Here is a 15076-nt window from a genome sequence, read left to right on the forward strand (position 1 = left end):
AGCATGCACTGCCACGTCTGATTAGTTTTTCTATTTTTAGTAGAGACGGGGTCTTGCTCAGGCTGGTCTCCACCTCTTGAGCTGAAGCAATCCACTTGCCTTGGCCTCCCAGAGTGTTAGGATTACAGGCTTGAGCCACTGCACCCAGCCAGAATAACCATTTATTATCTTTCACAACTCTGTGAGTCTGGAATTGAGGAGTGATTTTTCTGGGTGGTAGCTTGGAGTCTTTTATCAGGTTGTCGTCAGATGCTGGCCAGGGCTCCAGACGTTGGAAGCCTGAACTGGGGCTGAGCAGCCACCTCCACGGCTGCTCAGTCACGTGTCTGGCTCCAGGGAAGACACCCAGTGAGCATCTCTGCAGAGCGGCTTGAGTGTCCCGTACCAAGGCGGCTGATTTTCCCTAGAGTCAGCACCCCAGGGGAAGCTGCAGTGCTGTTTTAACCTAACCTCGAGAGTCCCATACTGTCACCATTGCTGCTGTGTTTTATTGGTCCTGACTCAGTGTGAGAGTGCACTGCGTAGGGCATGAAAACCGGGAAGTGAGAACCACTGGGGGAGGGGAGGGATGAGTTACCATACATTTCTAGGGAAAAGTCCATTCCATAAAAGGTTTTAGGTGAGGAACACATAACAAAATGTGTTTAGGTGAGAAACCATAACAAATTCAAATGACATTGGGAAGTGCACCTTGACTAGACAAACAGAAACAGTTAAAATGGTTTTCTTAATTCTGTAACTTCCCATAGGCTGGTTAATCATAACGGATAATGATCTGATCCTTCTTGGCAGACATTCTACAACACATAGTAAAAATTCACCTTGATATTAAGGTGGAAACACCTTGGAAACGTGCATATCAAGGTGCACTTGAACAAAACAGGGAATTTGGCTTCTGGTGAGGGAGAATCAGCTCTCAGGTGGCTGGCTTTCTTCTGAATCCCTGAAGTCTGGTCCATTAATCCTCAGAGTTGTAAATCAGAGCCCTGAGCCCTAGGGTCAGGCCAAGGCCAGGTCTGAGCACTGCTACCTGCTCAGACCTGGGCCAGGATGTGGCTGCACAGTGGGGCCCTTTGTTGTGTTCTGGGCAGAGGGACTCCACTGGCCTGATCACCTCAGGGCTTGTTTCCTGAACAGGAAGGGTCCACCACCTGGTGGATGGAGCGTCCAAAACAAACAGGCCTCTCCTCAGGCTTCCAAGCCCTAGCCTGTGCTAAGCCCTAAGTGCCGGGAAACAGACATGACCCATGGACTCCTTATCAGTCCCTCAAATACCACTGCTTAAAAGAAGTCTTCATGTTCATTAAGTTCCTGCTACCAAAGGTCAAGTTCCCACCGCAGAAATGGGGCGTGGGGAGAAAAAAGGAAAGAAAAAAAAGGAAGAATCAACAACTGAGGGGGCAGCATTGAAAGAGACCAGAGAAAATGAAATACCGGTAATTGGCCTGCTGAGCCTTGTAACTCAGTTATGGACACAGTCTGAAAACGCCACTCTTATTTCTGGGAAGTATTTTTGTACCCATTCAAAAATAGCAAAAACAGCAATAGTAATGGCAATGCTATATAGGATGTTAGCTTCATGACATAATATGTTAAAAGCACATTATCTTTTAGCTTTCCCAAAATAACTTTCTAAGGTCAACATTAGTTGCCTCTGGCCACTGTAAAACTGGTAAATTCTCCTTTTTTCCTTATTCCATTTTATTAGGTTTTTTTCTTTTTCCTTTTTTTTTTTTTTCTGTCACTGAAATTGGCGACAGAAATGGCTTGATCACAGCTTACTGCAGCCTCTAATTCTGGGCTCAAGTGATCCTCCTGCTTCACCCTCTCGGGTAGCTGGCACTATAGGTACTTGCCACTACACACAGCTAAATTTTTAAATTTTTGACAGAAATGAGCATATCTCTAGTGTTGCCCAGGCTGGCCTTGAACTTCTGGCCTCAAGCAACCCTCCCACCTGGCCTCCCAAAGCCAAGGGGACTACAACCATGAACCACCAAGCCCAGCCTTTTAGCTCACCTTATTTTTTTTTCATAAAGCTTATTACCATCTGATACTGTATCCTGTGATTACATGTTTGTTTATTTTCTTATTGTTTGCCTGTCTAAAAGGTAAGCTGCATAAAAACAGAAATTTTGCCTATTTTGCTTTTTTTTCAATGCCAACCACTATAGTTTCTTTCTTTCTTTCTTTCTTTCTTTTTTTTTTTTATTAAATCATAGCTGTGTACATTAATGCAATCATGGGTACAGTGTGCTGGTTTTATATACAATTGCCTATTTTGCTTTTTGCCACATTTCAAGAACCTAGTCAATACTCTATAAGTAATTATGGAAAAATAGTTATTGCGTGGAGTCATCTATGAGAGTTTAAATAACTTCTCTCAGACATTTTGAGCCCAAATTTGATGTGCTTTTCAACAAGTTGTGCTGCTTTCTGCTTCTGGAGCAAGAGGGAAAAGTCCAGATTTTAGGAAACGAAGGCCACCAAATTGCAAACTGGGGTAACAGGGGAACTCAGACTAGAACCCAGGTGTTCTGGTAGTTAGTAACTCTGCCTAGTTTTTGCCATCATGGGTAAGCGGAGGGTTTTGCCCGGCATGTAAAGTTAATGCTGAGGTTAGAAACTGCTTTGTCATCCTCTTGCTTTTGTGGCTGGCTGGCTTCTTGGGTCATGGGTCTGCAAATGCACGGCCTGTAGACCTCAGCATTGTGCAACTCGCCTTGCCCCAGGTCTTTTCCACCTCTGTCATCAACACAACCTGAAAAGAAACAGCCGCAAAGCCTTCCACTTGACTGCCATGGTTACTCAGATGTACAGATCTAAGTTTCCACATGGGAAGAGCTTACGTCTAAATCTCTGCAGAAAACATCTTAATCAACACAGGGATTAAATTCCACAGAAGTTCGGGGAAGATCTCATCTGTCACACTTACGCATTTTCAGGGTCATGGGACAATCCCTTTGCCTCCCCTACCACCTGCTTTTCTCCTTTGCCTTTCTGGCTTGGTCCTTCCCAAAAGCTGAAAGCAACTATCAGGACTGAGCATGCCCAGTAGACACCCGAGAGCTCTGGTTGCCAAGTTGGGGAAGCTGCAGCAATTGCTCCCTCATGGCACTTGCTTGAAGAGCCAAGAGCAACCAAAACATGTCAGCTGGGAGTCAACCCTCGCAAGCAAACAGATTGGTCCAGTTTGTATTCCTGAAACAGCTTGTTGGAGGGAACTGGTTCTACTGAGAAAAAAACACATGTTTACATCCAAATGACTCAGTTCACTGTGTTTCTACTAAACACAGTCTTGGAGCCCCTGTGGCCTGGGCTTTTGTTCGGTGGGTTTGAACACTGGACCCACCTTTCTCACCACATCTGTGCGAGCTGCCTCTCAAGTCCTTCCTCTACTTTGTACTGCAGGGTAAGCAAAAACAGCACTGCTGATAAACTACTTAAGAGCTGCAACAACGAGATTGAAAATAAAGGAAGGACTCTTTTGTTCCTGAATATATCAGATCAAGTGATTGCGAAGTATGAATTCTCCCAAAAGTTTCTCATCATTCCATGTATTTTTTTTTTCCTCTTTGGAGATAGCATAGGGAAGAAGAATTAATAGGAAGAACCTGGGCCTTGCTATGCCTTGACTGAGATGGTGAATATTTTAAAATCTCCTTTGCTGTTTCCATCTCTAAATCAGGTGCAGTAACAGCTATCATGCAGGGTTATTATTAAGCTTGAATAATGTGAGTACAGTGCCCAGCAGATAGCAGGGTCTCCCCATATGGCAGTAAATGTTATTATCATTAACATTATTTGTCTACCATGTGGGTCAAGATTAGGGCAGCTACAGCCTAACCGAAAACCAATGGAGAGAAAGCTGGGAGGAATCTTTGTTACTAAAGACTTTTGTGACTTTGGACAAACCAACGTGTCTGGGCCTTAGTTTTTTTTGTCTAAAAGAAAAATAATAATAATAAGAGAAAATGCTATTGTCCTCACTTAAAGACCAATGAATTAGTATTTTGTAAAATCCTAACATCCTGCCCCAGACACTGTGCTCAGTTTTCCTTGAAATGTAACCTCACTTCTTACAACTCTGGATTATTGCTGAGATATTACAAATAAGAAAACTGAACCCTAGAGAGGTTAAGGAACTCATCCAGAAAACTAGTGAGCGGTAGGGTTGGAATCTGAGCCTGGACTTTCCGACATTTGTGTGACCACACTCCATTTAAATGAGATAATGCATTCCAACTTAGTACATGTTAGTTTTATTACTGTTTCTGCTAAGTGCTGTTGAGGTTATACAGACAGAACCAGATCAGCAGAAGGTAAAACAGGAAGTCATCTCTGACACTGAGGAATTGAGAGTCTACTAGGAATTCTGTGTTCTTTTGCATCTCACAATTGCCTCCCTAAAATAGAAGTAATGCTCTAATTAAAGTAAAAAGACATAAATTTTTTTTTTTTTTTTTTTGAGGCAGAGTGTCACTATGTCGCCCTCAGTAGAGTGCTCTGACGTCACAGCTCGCAGCAACCTCAAACTCTTGGACTTAAGCAATTCTCTTGCCTCAGCCTCCCAAGTAGCTGGGATTACAGGTGCCCACTACAATGCCTGGCTATTTTTCTGTTGCAGTTGCATTGTTGTTTAGCTGGCCCATGCTGGGTTTGAACCCAGCAGCCTGGGTGTATGTGGCCATTGCCCTATCCGCCGAGCTACAGGCGCTGCCCAAACATAAATATTTTAATTTGTATTCTATTTAGAGAGGGAGAAAGGAAAATGGAGGGAGACCCAAAGTGTTGTCCAGATCAAATAAAATAATGGGGCTATAAACGGAGCTTAGAAAATACAGGCCATGCTTCAGATATAGGGCAAGGTTATTGTCTGGTTCAGGTCCCTGTTTTTTTTTTTTTTGTTGTTGTTGTTGTTTTTAATTAGATCCCACTGCTGCATCTACGGTGCTACAAACTGAGAGATCATTCACACTGGAAAGCAGGTATAGGAAGGGTTGAGGAAGGGTGGAACAGGAGCCGTAGGAATTCAGAGATGGAGGCCCCAGAGGGAAAGCTGGGGAAACTCCCAGATTAAAACAAAGGACCTTAAAGGCGAGTCATCCTCACAGTATTCAAAGTGTAAATGTGAGGATTCAGTAGCTGCAGGGTCCCAGTCTATGTGGAAGTGTGGGGTGGGGCGGGGCCTGGTACCAAGAAGAAATTTTAGTTTTATCTTTATAGACAAAGAAATTAGAGTCCACCAGTGTGTTCAGAAGTCACAAAGGAGTGGTGAGGTGGAGGGCAGCCATTTCCAAATTTGTCAATGAGAGTGGAAAAAATCAAGGTTCTGACCCGAGCAGTTTGCTCTTCAGTTTCTCCCTTTACTAGCGATGTGACTTCAGGCAAATTACATTATTTTTGTAAGAAGAGGGAAGGAACAACATGCCATAGATGTTACTGGGGTTGGTGTAGGCATAAAGCGAGAAAAAGCAGAGACCAGGTTGCACCCAAGCACCGAATCTGTGTCCACCCCCCTCTCTCAGTGGTGGTAAGGAGTTTAACCCCTCCTTTTCCAGGCTAAAGGCAATAGAGAGATTACATTTTGTAGGCCAGAAGGTAGAAAGGAAAATCTTTGTCTTCCCCTTAGATGTCTTCCAAGGCACTTCAAACTATTGAAAACATCCACCAGGTTGTTACTAAAACTTCAAATTGTTCTCCCACCTACCCCATCCCAATTTCACCTGAAAAGAAATGACAATCCAGATTGTTTGAGAGAGTTCTGCTTCTGACCTTGTCAAGTAGTCCCTACCGAGCCAACCCTCAGAAAGATAGCAAGTGTAACATCTGGACAAAAAGAAAAAAACTACAATCATCTGTAGACAAGAGAGAGTGAATCAAAGCACACAGATTCGGATTTATAGATGAAATAAATGGTGCTGGGTACATTTCTTGTTTTCACATTGTCTGGAAATTTGTTTACATCCTTCAGCACAAGGGCAGGCCCAATCTGTGCCCTGTGGGGTGGATAAAACTAGTGGAACATTATGTCTCTCTGGCTTAAATAACCCAAAGACAGAATTTAGGACAATGTGAGAAGAAAATCCTGAAAAAGACGGAGTCAGAGAGACAGCCCTGCATTGCACTGACAAACTCATCTCAATCTCTGACTCATGCCTGAATGATTCATGCACAGGGGATACCCCCCCAAAAAAAAAATATTTACCCTTCAGAGAAACATAGCATAAGTCAAAGTTTCAACAGCACATATATATATTTTTTTACAATGTCTGGGATGTAATCTTTTTGGAGGGTGAGATATAATCTTAAATTAATTAATGTATGAAGAAACAAGAGGACATGATCTGTATATAAAACAACCCCCACACTATAACATTGTAATATGGGATTTATAATACAACGTAGGTGTACCACCCCTATTTTATGTAAATGTTGCAGGTTTTTATATTTTACATGAAGTAGTACAATGTTCACTCTAAATAGGTTATGCAAAGTTAAGGATGTATGTTGTAATTCCTGGAGTAAACACTAAAAATGAGATGTGCTATAGGCATGCCTAAAATGTCAATAACAAATTAAAATGGAATATCAACTTCATTTGACGAGCACCCTGCAGATCTGCTCCCACTGCTGATTTTCAGGCCCACCCAATGGCCATCTCAGCTTATAACCACAGAATGAAAGGATAACAAAATCCAGATGTGAGCATCTCAACAGGCTCCCTAGAGACATAACCCCTTCAGCCTTAATGAGAACAAGAAGGAAGGAAGTGGAATTCAGGAGGGACGTCCTGGATTTAGAGACATGAGCAAGACGAGGGCCACGTACACATCAAAGGGCAGAGTCAATGTGTGGGAAACCCGGCTCTCCCACTGGAAGGCTGTGCCTGCCCCAGGACTCAGAGAAGGCTGGTCATGGTGAGGGAGTTGAGTGCCAGCCATGTTCAACTGCTACCAGCACTTTGGACTAATTCTGGTAAACAAGTGGCTAGTCCTGGTGCTGACTCTATTTCCAGACATTTCAAAAGGAAGGAAAAGAGCAAAACAACATTATTGCCCTTTTTTCAACTTGGTGTTTTTGCACCTGTATTGGTGAGCCACAAAGCAGGGGACATTGCATGACCTAATTGCCATCCACCCCTTAGGTTACTCACCTCCTCCTCCTCTATGAGATACAATTTCCAAGTCAGGGTTGACTATCTCAGCATCAATAGCTGTGGGGCATGAAGGTGCCCGAGTAGCCCATCCTCAGCAAGCCCCAGATTCCACATTATTTTTGTCTAAACAAGGGATTGCAAAGACTGAAGAAGTTTTAGGAAGAACAAAATAAATCAGGAACTCCAAAGCACACATAAGCATATTAAACTCCTTGACATAATTTTCTGGAATCTGCATGTCTGATTTAGTCCTATAGGGAAACAAGTCTTGCCCTGTTCTGGTTTGCCACCTGCAGAGAAAGGAATCCTTTCCAAAAAAAAAAAAAAAATAGGATTTAAGAAAGAACTCCTTATTTGTAGCTGGATAGGGGAACAAAGCTGAGATTAATAAGATTAATAATTAAATAACAACATGGATTCGGATTTTTAAGGGGGACAAGATGTAAAATACTGGCTATTGCGTCTTTGAGTTCTATAAATGACTTGACAAGGTTCTGGAAATGCCCATGGTGGGGAGGAGCTGGCAGACGGTGCAAGGGATTAGGGGAGTGCAAGCGAGGTACAAAATTTAAGAGAACACCAAAAAAAACCCCACAGTGATCAAGATGGACATATTAATGTACCACATGGAAAAAATCAGAATTCATGTAGAAAATCTACAATGAACAAAATATCAAAATTGTACATAAAAACAAGCTGTTGCTGTTTGTTTTATGATCTTAATTCTTACTGTGCTACACGAAAGGCTCTTTCCAATCAGCCCTTGGTTCCTGGCTGGGGGGTGAGGGGCAATGTGAAGGTTGATAATGGGGGGATGGTAAACACAAATATTGGGGACCATACAGCATTGTCTATAAATAAGGTTTTTCTTTTTTAATTTTGTTTTAATGGTAGAGCTTTTACTAATGTTTTCACTTGATTCAAAATATGGGAGGATATTTTGACAAGTGCATATAGAGGTACACAATTTGCCTTTGCTTCAGGCTCCCACGAGGCCCAGCTGGGCACTAGGCTGAGCAGGATATGCTGTGATTGGGGCAGACTAGGGAAAAGCTAAGAACACTTTTACAAGAGTTTGGCTTCACAGAGGGCCTTTTGAGAATTTAGAATGAGTTGATCCACAGCGGAGGGTTTGGAGAATAGCTAGCCTGAAAATTCCTAAGAATAAGGGCTAGGGACAAAGAAAACCAGAGGATTCTTTGCAGTAAGACACCCACATCGGGGACAGAGCTTTGGGTCAGGGGTCAGCAACTGGCCCTCACCCTTCCCTTAACTCCCCATGTGACGTGGGCCACCTCACACCCTTTCTGACCCTCACTCTCTACACTTTAAAATGGGTGGTTCTCAGACTCACCTTAGCCAGGAGCCCTTTCCAAATAAATCTTATGTGGAAGCCATAGATAGAAGGAATGTTCATCTGGTTGAATTTGGGGTGTGCTACGGTCTGTGTTCCCCTAAAGTTAATGTGTTGAATCCATTATGATAGTATTAGAAGGTGGGGCCTTGGGGAGATGGTGAGATCATGGGGGGAGCCCTCGTCAGTGGCATTAGCCCCTTATTAAGGATGCCCAGGAGGGATCCCGCGGGGAGGCAGGGACAATCAGCAGGGAGGTGCTGTGAGCTGGAAAGCCGCCCCTGTCAGACCCAGATTCTGCCTGGATCTTGGACATCTCAGATTCCAGAACTGTGAGAAACAAACTTGTGTTTATAAGCTCCTCATATCACAGTATTTTGTCATGGCAGCTGAGTGGTCTGTCCTTACCTGTTCAGCTGTTTCTGACTGACACCTGCTGCGTCTCCCCCAAGCAGGGCTCCTGTAGAGACGGCCTCCACCGTGCCTGGGCTCCTCTGAGCACAGGTGGAAAACACTATATTTAGGGAATGATTAGTGTCCATTCTGGTTCTAACATTCTATTCTCCCCTGGAAGAAAGCCCGGCCTGTACTGCATGTTGACACTTTGACAATGAAATGTTTACCCGTGTCTAAAAGCCAGAGGCACCTCCAGCCTTTGGATCTCACTTTTGGGTGTGCCCTGTTCTGTTTCTGGGCCCTTCCAGCCTGCAGGGCCCATGGAATTAGCAGCAGCATCAATAGGATTTAGTCAGCCTCACTGTGGCCAGAGAAATTATATAGTGGAGTGAGGCACATTGCCAGGATTTTAACATGAAGCAGGCACCCCTGGGGAACATTGACAAATGACCCAGGGTTGTCTGCACATGGCCGGAGCCATGAGAAGAGCCAGCAGCAACCAGCTGAGCTCCACTTCCTGATGAGTGTGACAGTTCCAGACCTGTGAAATGTTCCAGGACTGAATGAATTCCAGTGGTATTCAAAACAACAGCCAGGCCCTCCTCTTCATCTTTTCTGGTTGTCACCCTCCTGCTCATGGTGCCTGTTATTCAGTCCTGGGTCTTCAAGCATGGAACTGCCCACTCTTAACACAGGTGGTAGGGACACGACAGATCTTGGGATGAGTGGAACGTTAGGGTCTGCCAGACCCAAGTGGGAACCCCAGTTCTCCCTTTCACGAGCTGTGTGCTCTTGGTCTAGTTTTTTAATCCGTCTGAACTTCAAGTATTTGAGTTGGGCAATGGGTAACAAATTCCCAACAAAGCTGTTGTCAGGATTACAAAAGTGGATTCCTACAATTTCTGTGTAGGAAGAACAAACTAATTAAAAAAAAGTGGCAACTGATAAAAGAAAAAATAAGACATTAAAAGAAAAATAAGAAAAATAAATATAGTAAAAAATTGCTTGGTATAATTTGATGTTCTCACACCTCCCATGTCCTTAAAATGAATTAAGAAAAAAAAAAAAGAGAGATATGGGCACCCACACATTTGATATCTGTGGAGGATGCTGGAACCAATTCCTCATGGATACAGAGAGATGATTGTATCTTTGAATTAGTATATACTAAGATCCATACAATTGCACATTTAAATTGTGTGATATGTGAATTATATTTCAATAAAGCTGTTTTAAAATTAAAAAAAAAAGTCAACAGCTAGAGGGATTATGTGAACTGCATGCATGTAGTGGGTGCTCAGGAAATGTCTCCTTCCTTCCTTTTTTTCCCCTTGCAACTTTCATGTTTTAAAAGAAATAGATCAAGTAAAGTTTTCTGCTTAAATCAACGCTGAGATCTGGATCTGTTTTGTGGGATTGTCCTGATTGTTTATTTTTCTTTTTCTGATTTCCAAGTTTTCCACAGTAAACATGTGCATCAGGCTGTTTTCACTAGTCTAATATCTGAAAAAAGTTGAGCTTCAGAGGCAGAATGGGACTCATCCCTGACATTCCTAATATATCAAGAAATCCTAGAAAGAATTTTTTTAAAAGACCAATGATCCAATAGAAAAAAACGGATAAAGGAAAACAATAGACATATCATAAAACAGGAAATTCAAGTAACTAGTAAACATGTAAAATAATGCTCATAATAACTTAGAGTAAGATAAATAGACATTTAGATTATACAAAGATGCCATCTCCCACCCATCAGCTTTCCACAAGTGACCATGCCTTCTTCTGGCACAGTTGTGTGGAGAGCAATCTAAGAAGGTTTATGTAATACAGAGGTATCCATATCCATGATTAGATATGGAAAGATCTTCAAGAAATAAAGTAACAAAAGCAAGGTGTGTACAAGAGTATGGAAAACAAGACCCCTTTTGTTTAAGAGGAGGACAGAGAGGAACCCCTATATTTATATTTGTTCCATATGAAATGAAATACTGGAAAGATAATGCCAAGAAAAGTGGCGGAAACTGGGCAAATGACAGGCATGCAAAGGATATTCTTCACTGTATATAATTTTATACTATTTTATTTTTTATTTTTTAAATGTATTCTCAGTTAAAATATTTTTGTTAAAAAAGAAAAGATGGGGAAAGCTGTATAGGCAATTAGCAGTGACTGCTAGGTGTATACTGATTTCTAAACAGAGAAAGAACAATAAAAGATTCTTTTTTTGAGATAACCATCTCCCAATGTGGGGGATATTATTCCTGAAACATAATGAATAGAGCAGTCTTCTTTTAATTTGCCACAATTCATATTACACAAAACTGGAATCCCTGTCTCAGGCTCTGCATCTAGCATCTGACCTAGATTGGGCACTAATTGAAGTTCGTAAGCACAACCCAGAGACACCTTGTTAATATCTTGGTATGAGTGAAATTATTGGATACCTGTAGGGCATTTAATATATTCCTTGGCATATAGTAAACATTCAGTAAGTGCCAGCGGTTATTACCATATCCCACGGTACTTTTTCTATGTTTAATACGAATATCTATTCATGGAGCACCTACTATGTGCCAGGCACTATATGGGTCCCAAAAGTCACTCATGAAGTCACCATACATAAGGAAAATGAGCAAAATATTTACCAAGTATTATCCACACATTGACCACCTCTTTGTACCACTTTGTAATGAAGATACATTTAGCCACAGGGTGACTTTGGAACACCCTGTATTCTAAGCATACTTCCTTATGTATATATTAGCCTACTTAGCCCTCACTAAAGACAGATAACGCATGCTTCCACCTGCAGGAGGTGTCCAGAAAATAATCAAACTCATGAAAGCAAAGAATAGAATTGTGGTTGCCAGCGACTGGGAGGAGAGGGAAATGGGAAGTGTCTGTTCAGTGGGTGTGCAGTTTGATTTACACAAAATGAATACATTCTAGAGATCTTGTGTGCAACACTTGTGCCTACAGATAACAACACTGTATTACCGTACACTTAAACAGCTGTTAGGAGGATAGACCTCATGTAAGTGTTGTCACCACAATAAAATGTAAAAGTAAAAAAAAGAAAACCCCATCCTATCTCCCTCTGTACCTTTGCCTGGTTTCTGCTGTGCTCAGGTTTTCTGCAGTGAACTCCTTTGACACTTCTTGGTGGTATAAATTATTTCTGCCCCTAACAATTTCCTGCCACCACTGACCCTGACAGGTCCTCTATCAATAGAGCATATGTTTATTGATGGGTCTGTTTCCAGTAGCTATGGTGCAAGGAATTTGAGGATGAGACTTATTTATTCATTATTTTTCCAGTATCTGGTATAGTGCCTGTCACAAACTGGATCCTTAATAAACATTTTTTGATTATGTGAATGAATCAATGAACCGTTTCATGAGTTTGTACTTTTCCAGTCTTTTGTCTGGAACGCAAGGTCATTGATGCTCAAACCTGATTTTCCATTTCTTTTGACCTAGTAAATGCTGGGTTTATGGCAGAAATATTCACAGAACTGAACCAGAATTGTCGGCCCTGAAGGATTGGTCACACTTTAGGTTTGCTCTGGGAAAAGGATAATTCTCTGTCAAAGAAAAACAGTCCCTTGTGAAAGCCCACATGGAATTAGGGGAATTTTTATTCTCTCAGCTTGCTGCACAGCCGGCTCTATGTGCACTATTTCCATAATGCTGCATGTGACCACATGTCCTTGACTTGACCTTGTGGGAATGTATTGACCATGGGACTCAAGGAGGGATGTTTGTGGGAGGAGGTGGTCATGTGATGTGGAGCAAACTTTATTTGCAGTTCCCTGAATCATGAGTGATTTCTGGGAAGTGACAAGAGGTGACTCCACAAAGATCCCTGCCGGCATTTACAAAGGCAAGACATTTTGTGGGATGGCATTCTGCCAGCCTGCCAGGACATGGAAAGCCAGGCTCAGCTCCCTCCAGGTCCTACCCTGACCAGCACCGGCTTTGTTCATGCTGGGTCTTACGATGACGTCTCTCCTTCAGGGGTTGAAGGTTGAGTTTAAGAAATACACATCCACTGGCATGCCCCTTGGTACTAGAAATACAAATTCATTCATTTCTATAAATAAAAAGTAATTTTTAAAAATGCGTCAAGGACCTTGCTCTCCAGAATATCACAATACACCCTTTTGCAACATGAGCTTCATCAATTTTGTAAACATACATGATCGATATTATGGTTTGTTCAAAGAAATGTATGTTTATCTTCAAAGAATAGAAAAAGGCCACAAGCCACAAGGGGCTGAGGAAAGTTCTTTGTGCTTCAGATAATGTGGCAACCTTGCTCTCAGTGGGAGTGCCTGGATAGCTTCAAGGTCAAGGTCAAGCCCACTGTACTGTACATGCTGCTTTAACCCAGAAAAGATGAGGGCTCCCTGGGTTGGGGTCAGGGTTGGGATAGGGAATGGAGAATTTCTGGGCATCCACAGCTGTAGGAAGTTCTTGTTCTCTCTTAATTTTGTTTACTTAGGAAGAGAAAAAGAAATCCACATGTCTCTTTGAAGCCCTGTGGGTCTGTTTTCACAGTGAGCCTGAAAGCCTGTGATTGTTCCTGGACTGCTGGGCTCCCATTTATTGTCCTTGGATTTAATGCTTGCTTTGCATGTAGGATAAAGATTCATTCATTCCTGTGACAAAAAATAAAGCATCCTATTTTCTTCCTGCCCAAATTGTTCCAAGACCATCTTTTGTCTTTCCCTGGGGCAGACAAGCTGAGATAGTATCTTTTTCAGCCCTGTGATCTGGTCACCAAAGGGACTTCATACCCTTTCTTGTCAGAGCCTATCTGCCACAGTACTTGGTGACACAGAGCAGACTTGCACTGCCAGGAACCTCACCGCTTTCACAAGGATCCTTAATGGCCTCTGCAGATTGCCAAACCAGACATACTGTAATTCTCCACCAGAAGGACAGTTGTGTCATTTTAACAGGCAGAGCAATGGTGGGCCCTTGGCAGCTGCTAACTTGATCCACGGGGAGAAATGAGTATAGCTGTTTTGCATGCTGTGACATGCTTTCTCTCAAAATATTCCTTGATTACTCACAAGAACAAAGACCAGTTTAATTAAAATGAACTCAGAAGTGTGAAGAAAGTGGGCAATAGAGGTTCCAAGTAAGTTATGTCTCCAGAGTAAAACCATCCCTGGAGGCTACAGCCTAAACATTTTTTTTTCCCTTTTTAACAGAATGTTCTTATTCATTTAGAGGCTTTCATTCCAACTACCAGGAAAATGGTCATGTTTCTGCTCAACCCCCTCCATACCTGCCCTGCTAAATCTTCCTCTCTCCCCTGGGGTCTTCCTCTGCCGGGGGACCTACTGGCCTCCAGCTCCTGAGAGAAAGTTGAGGACTGGCCCAGCCCACACCTCTGTTCCTCTGGTTTCACACTAAGGCAGCCGCCTTCTAGCTCGCTGCCCATCCTTCCTCAGCCTTTGTCATCCAAAGGTCCCTTCCAGGAACTCACTCCAACTTCTCTGCGTCAGAGCATCCTTTCCCATCCACCTGGCTCAGCTCTCTCTTACCTTTCAAAATATCCTTCCTCCCAACCTGTGTCTATCTCCTTTTCTTCCCCAACCCTTCTCTTTCTCTTTCCATCCCTTGCTGGACATGATCCTTCAAAGGATCCTTTATGTCTATGTGGGACGTTTCTACTCCTGGCTCCACTTCCGTGATGGTGGTTCCCTGTTTAGACTGTCAAGCTTCCCTGCAATAACACCTCCCATTTGCTTATAGTCTACAATGTCAGTGAGACGGTTCCAGAACAGGGCACCAGAGACCTTCTTTTCTTTCTTTAAATTAACTTTATTGTGTATATTTGAGATTTACAATGTGGGATACATATGGATAGTAAAATGGTTACTACATCAAAGCAGATTAGGGCATCCTTTGTCTTATATAGCTACATTTTTAAAGACTTAATTGTCAGGACTCATTTTAGCCTTAACTCATTTGACTTTTACATAACATTTGTCTCCATTGATCTTTCTTCTTGAAATTTTGGTCTTGATTTCCTTGACACCGCTTCCTCCTTGTTTTCGCTCTCTCTGATGGTTCCTTCCCACCTCCACCCCCAAATGCTATCATTCCTGGGGTCCTTGGGTCTGGTCTGTTCTCAAATTCCTTCCATGTCATGC

Source organism: Nycticebus coucang, chromosome 9 (genome assembly GCF_027406575.1).
Source record: "Nycticebus coucang isolate mNycCou1 chromosome 9, mNycCou1.pri, whole genome shotgun sequence".
Taxonomy (NCBI): domain Eukaryota; kingdom Metazoa; phylum Chordata; class Mammalia; order Primates; family Lorisidae; genus Nycticebus; species Nycticebus coucang.